Source organism: Camelina sativa, chromosome 7, assembly GCF_000633955.1.
Source record: "Camelina sativa cultivar DH55 chromosome 7, Cs, whole genome shotgun sequence".
NCBI lineage: Eukaryota > Viridiplantae > Streptophyta > Magnoliopsida > Brassicales > Brassicaceae > Camelina > Camelina sativa.
This window is the reverse complement of record NC_025691.1, coordinates 10,358,911-10,364,404: the sequence shown is the minus strand read 5'-3', so window position 1 is coordinate 10,364,404 and position 5,494 is coordinate 10,358,911. Positions and strand designations below refer to the sequence as shown.

At 37.2% G+C, this 5,494-nt stretch overlaps 1 pseudogene; it reads right to left on the bottom strand.

Annotated features, from left to right (window-relative positions):
• Window positions 360-1,703, bottom strand: LOC104700866 (annotated as a pseudogene).

Here is a 5,494-nt window from a genome sequence, read left to right as displayed (position 1 = left end):
ATCCACAATAACTTATTATACCTTCATCTGTCATGGAATCCATTATTTTCGTGTACCGCCTAAACTTCTCGAGGTCTAGCTTCGAATAGCTAGACGGAACATGGCGGAAAAGCAACTACAGAGAATATGGAAGAAGCTTACAAGTTAGAGTGTCTTGTATTTCGGTATAATTAACAACAAAACAAGAGTTGGCTGAGAGAGATGAAAGTACCTTTCTCTCCAATCCTAATTCTCGCCTATAATGATTATACATTAGTCTCAAAGTATATTCCAGGGGCTTATCCCATGGGCTGTCTGCAAAAAAAGTGGACTCATCAGTGATAAACAAAGCAACGAAGGCTAAGAGAGGAAAGACTTTTCTAACCCAAGAGACGCCTGACAAAAGGTTTAGCTTCAAATGCTTCAAATTCCTCACTCTTCTCTCCCGTTTCAGTTAATATTATGGGACACTTTGCTGCTGCAACACTTGAAAACATGAAAAAGAGAACAGATGAAGCACTTGAGGAAAATGAAAAGAACAAAACTTGTATAGTGCTTTAATTACGCGCTGATAGCACCACAGGCTTTAGAGTTGCGGTTTATATTGGTAACAATGACAACTCCAGGAGTGAAATTTTCCTTGAATGCTTGAGCTTGGTCAAATGCAGCTTGACCAATACTGCTATCCATTACATATATAACAAGATCAGGATTCTGTATAAAACCAAATAGCCTATGTTAGCTTGTGCTACCATCGACAACAAGAAAAAAAAAAATAGAAAAACAAAAACAGACCATTGATTCGGATAATAGGCGCATTTCTTCAAACAATGTAGAATACAGTTGATGCCGGTCACTGGTGTCTACAATTATAATGTCACGCTTGTCGTTCTTGAACTTTGCAATTCCTTCAGCGGCAAGTTTCGTAGGATCTGTCGTGTAACTGTAAAGTTAAACCAACCAACCAACCAACCAACCAAAAACTAGGTGAATTCGATCATAAAATTGTACAGATGAAAGAGAATTTGATTGTTCTGATATGTGTACCTTCCGTAAACTGGAACCTCATCTTTGGCAGCCTTGTTGAGCCGGAAAAAAGCATTGGCGCTGAAAGTATCAGCACACACTTAAGCTGGCCTGAATCCCTTCTTTCTGTGGTAACGAGCATACTTGGCACACGTTTTGGTCGTTCCAACACCTACAACCCAATCAATCACACTATATTATATTACGTTACGTTTACTCAAAATACAAAAAATAAATAAAAAATAAAATAAAATAAAAAATAAAAAATAAAAATAAAATAAAATAAATAACCTCGCAGTCCGATGAACATAACTATGCTAGATTCACGCTTTCCTAGAAAGAGCGCAGATTTCCCCGGATCAAGCTTACTAACGAGCTCAGTTAAGATAATCTGAAGCGGTGGTTATGAGTAAGTAAGAAATCAAACCCCTACGGAGGTGCACAGATTAATTAAAAAGAATCAATCGTGACCTCACCTGGTAGATTAGTTTGCCCTTATTTGACGCGGCAGGGAGATTGATCATTTCCTGGCATTTTCTCTCCACCACAGTCACAGCCAATCTAGGAAAATCTGCGTCAAGCAAAGCGCATGTGATATCGTTCAAGCAACTATTCAACACAATCTCATCCATCTTGCTTGTTTCACGCATCTCTTCAAAAGACCGGCCTAGCCGACCTCTCAGTTCCGTCAACGCCATCGAGCAAATTAGGGATTTCGGTGCTAATATCACAGGTTAGGGTTAGGGTTTTGGTTTTGCTCGAATACATTAATACGTCTCGACAGGATTGGCCCAGCTGTCGCTGGTAAGTTTATGGGCCTTGTATATATGCTTGCGGTCATTTTTTTTTTTTTTTTAAATCTTACGTTACGTGCATCCACACTCTCCGATCTTAAATTGTATCATTACTTTCAGATTTGTTGTCTTTAAAAGTGTTCAAGAAATTGTTATAGGCGTCTATACGCTTGGCAGGCTTTATACCCGCGTACATGGTTTAATATAGTTACGCGACTTCTGATTGTGCAATCCCTTTAATCAAGGGTTTAAGCTTACACTAGATTTAACTACTATAAAAGACGGTTTTTGATGCAATTGCTTGGCGGAGCAAGATTGCTTCAAAGGCCCAAAAGAGAGCGAAAAAAAATAATGAAATAAAACCTTAATTGATAACATGTTAGGGATTTGTGAGTTTTAGGCTTTTAGCTTAAGAATCTATAATTTTTAAAAACTGGTCCAATTTTATACCAGATTAATAGAATTTCTTGAAACAAAAACAAATTTAGTATCTATCTTAACATTTTTGGAGTACATTTTTGTGTCATCCTTTCTTATCTTTGTATCAAAACAAGTCTCAACTAAATTCTCTACAATCCTTACAACCAAACACAATGATTTCTTTATTTGATAATAGTAATTTTCTAAAATCTATCTACCTAATTTAAAGCAATATGTTAGATTAAAATATAATTCTCCTTTCACTTTTATTTAATTATTTAAATTACTATTTAATACATTAAGTTAATAAAATTTTAGATTTTTTTAGCATATGATGTGATTTGAATTTTTATAAACGGATATATATTTTAAAAATTATTTTAGAATTTTTGTACCCAAACAAGTATATTCGGATATAGATTATTTCACATTGAGTTATTTTAATATATAATGAATATCTATTTTAATTTTTTTATTAATTACTGTGAGACCGTGAGAACACGTATATATAACAATGTAACATTTATATTAAAACTCAAAGAAGTTTAATCTATTTATAATATATTCAAAGTTTTTTAAAAAATTGTCCCGTGGTGTACCACGGAGTCAAACCCAGTTGAGAAAAAAAAAGAGTACAAACAACATCAATTTTGCACTTAGGGGCAAGTAGTGACAAACTTTTCCATTGATGTTTTATTTGGAAACAAATGAAACTTGTACATCAACGTAAACACACATTAAAACCAACCAAACACCGGTCACTCTTCTTTTGTTCTTTGGTAGCAATGGCAGTGTTTGTCGCTTCCCTCAACAACCCCTTTACATACTTTTTGACCATTGTATGTGCGTCTGCAACATATAGAGCAATCAACATTCGTACCAAGGAATGGGGCTGGGCCGCACTCCTCTAGGAACGTGAAGCATCCAGGTGTTGCAGCATCGCTCCTCAGGATTTCTGCATGTTAACATATTAACATGATCGTCATCACAAGATAATTAACAAAAAAAACTGTGAAGTATAGTAGAGAACATCCAAAACTATTACCAGTGGTAGCCATGAAAAAGACAAACAAGAGAACGGTGAAGCTGACTGAGTTGATGTTCTTTGCCATATCTTTTGGTTTTGCTTTGCTTTCTCTTAAACGCAATTTATTCTTTCAAAAAGAGACTTTAATGTTGGTGAGACATTCCATATGTGTGCTGATCTATTTATAGTTAAAATTTGTGACTTTGTAATAATTGTTTAATTCATCCTCTTACCTTTCAGATTTTCCCAAGTTCATAATGTCGTCATAATTGTGCATTGCTGTCAATCTCAATTAAATTTCTGTATTTCCTGTCTGTCCTTGTAAGAAAAAAAATAATGCACTTGATTTACATAAATATAATTAATGAAAGGAAGCTCCTAGTTTTAAGTTGTAACCACGATTATATATACTGACTAAACTATATTAATATTTTTGAATTACATTTTGTAAAATATATAACTTTTGTATTAGTAAAAATGTTACACAAAATGCCTTCACATTCAAGACAAAAAAATTAAACTTACAAAAAATCTATATATAATAGCAATCTGAATAAATGCCACTAAAAGTTGTGTCTTTTCAATCGTATCTTTTAGATAATTTTCCAAAACATATGTATAAAATTTAAATTGTGTGCTTTACAAAAAAATTGCGATTGTTCATTATAACGGGTTTTTTGTAAAGTTGCAACTGTTCATTGTAGAGTTGTGTTTATTCGAATATTCATATCTTTTGAAACATATATATATTTGTTTGTTTGAACCGTTTTCATTTTTTGTCATGCCACAAAATGAAACGACCGCACCCGGATTCTCAATCCTCACATAGGATTCACGGGAAACGATCTCACCGGAACCCCATAATTCCAACGAGACAACCGACGTAGAAATTGTTTCTTGCAAAAACTTCCACAAATACACCAAACACCACCTCATCTAGTTACTGAGTAGCACAACCAACCATTCCTAGCGACCGAGTAACAAGAGAAGTTGGCTGGAATATTTGATTCCGTCCAGCCATAGATAACACTTCCCGACAATTAGTCCAACTCACTATCAACTCCTCTAGTGTCGAACGACACCTCAACCTGGTGTCGAACGTCACTCATCGCACCACTTGCGAACAACCACACACACCGACGCTCACAGAATCACTTCCGTCAATCTCTCCTCATCCAAACCTAAGTCCAGTTGTCCTCCTAGGACCCAAACACACAACAACACACTGGTGTCGATCGACACCGTCTATACCAGACCAAAATATAAAGACTTGACTAAAACACGAACCAACCGTTCATTTCACAAACCCACTGGTGGATATGAATCTTATAGCACCACAAAGCTACCTACCAAAATTCAGCCAAATCGGACTCCGTTTCATCCTCCAAACATTGCCCCAAAGTAGCCATCTCGAACCAGTTTGCGATCTTCATCTGCAGCTGTTGGTGTCGACCAACACCACCATGTTGTCGAACGACACCAACCCAGAAAACACCACCCGAAGCCTTCCTTCAAGCTTCTTCTAGCCACAAATCCCTAATCCACTACAACCATCGATTCTCTAATCGATCTAAAATTAAAACAACAACACTTACCTGGATTACAACCATGAGAAAACCTCCTTGTGTCTCCCAATCCACCACAAATCTCCCATCCATCCCCTCACACATGAAAAAGATGGATCTCCCTTCTTCGCCTTTGTTCCTAGCACAAGATCTTCACTCCACATCAACAGATCTCTCAATCCAAGCAAAGAAACTCCCAATCTCCCAAGAACACTCTCTCTTCTCTCTTTTCTCTCTAAAACGGCAAAACAGCTCCCCCCTCCAAGACCTAGGTCGAGTTCAACCTTAAATACGTCGGTCTTTAAAGTTTCAATTAAACCAAACCGCACCAAATGACAAATTAAAACAAACCGGACGAATCAGAATTGTTGGTGACGATCGACACTACCCTTGGTGTCGATCGTCACCCATCCCAAATCCCCAATTTGGTTCACGGATGTTACAATTCTCCCCCACTAACAAGGATTCGTCCTCGAATCCTGCAACACAGTCCATCCACTAAGGACTTTCGTGCAACCGTCACCACGGTCCGCACATCCTCCGACCGGACTGAACACCGTTAGCCAAGATTTTCTGTGCAACTGTCGCAACAGCCCGCATAACCACATGACCAAATGGTCCACCTAACCCTGACCCAACTAGTCAGCACAACCCAAAACCCGAGATCAATCCCGACCTCCGAG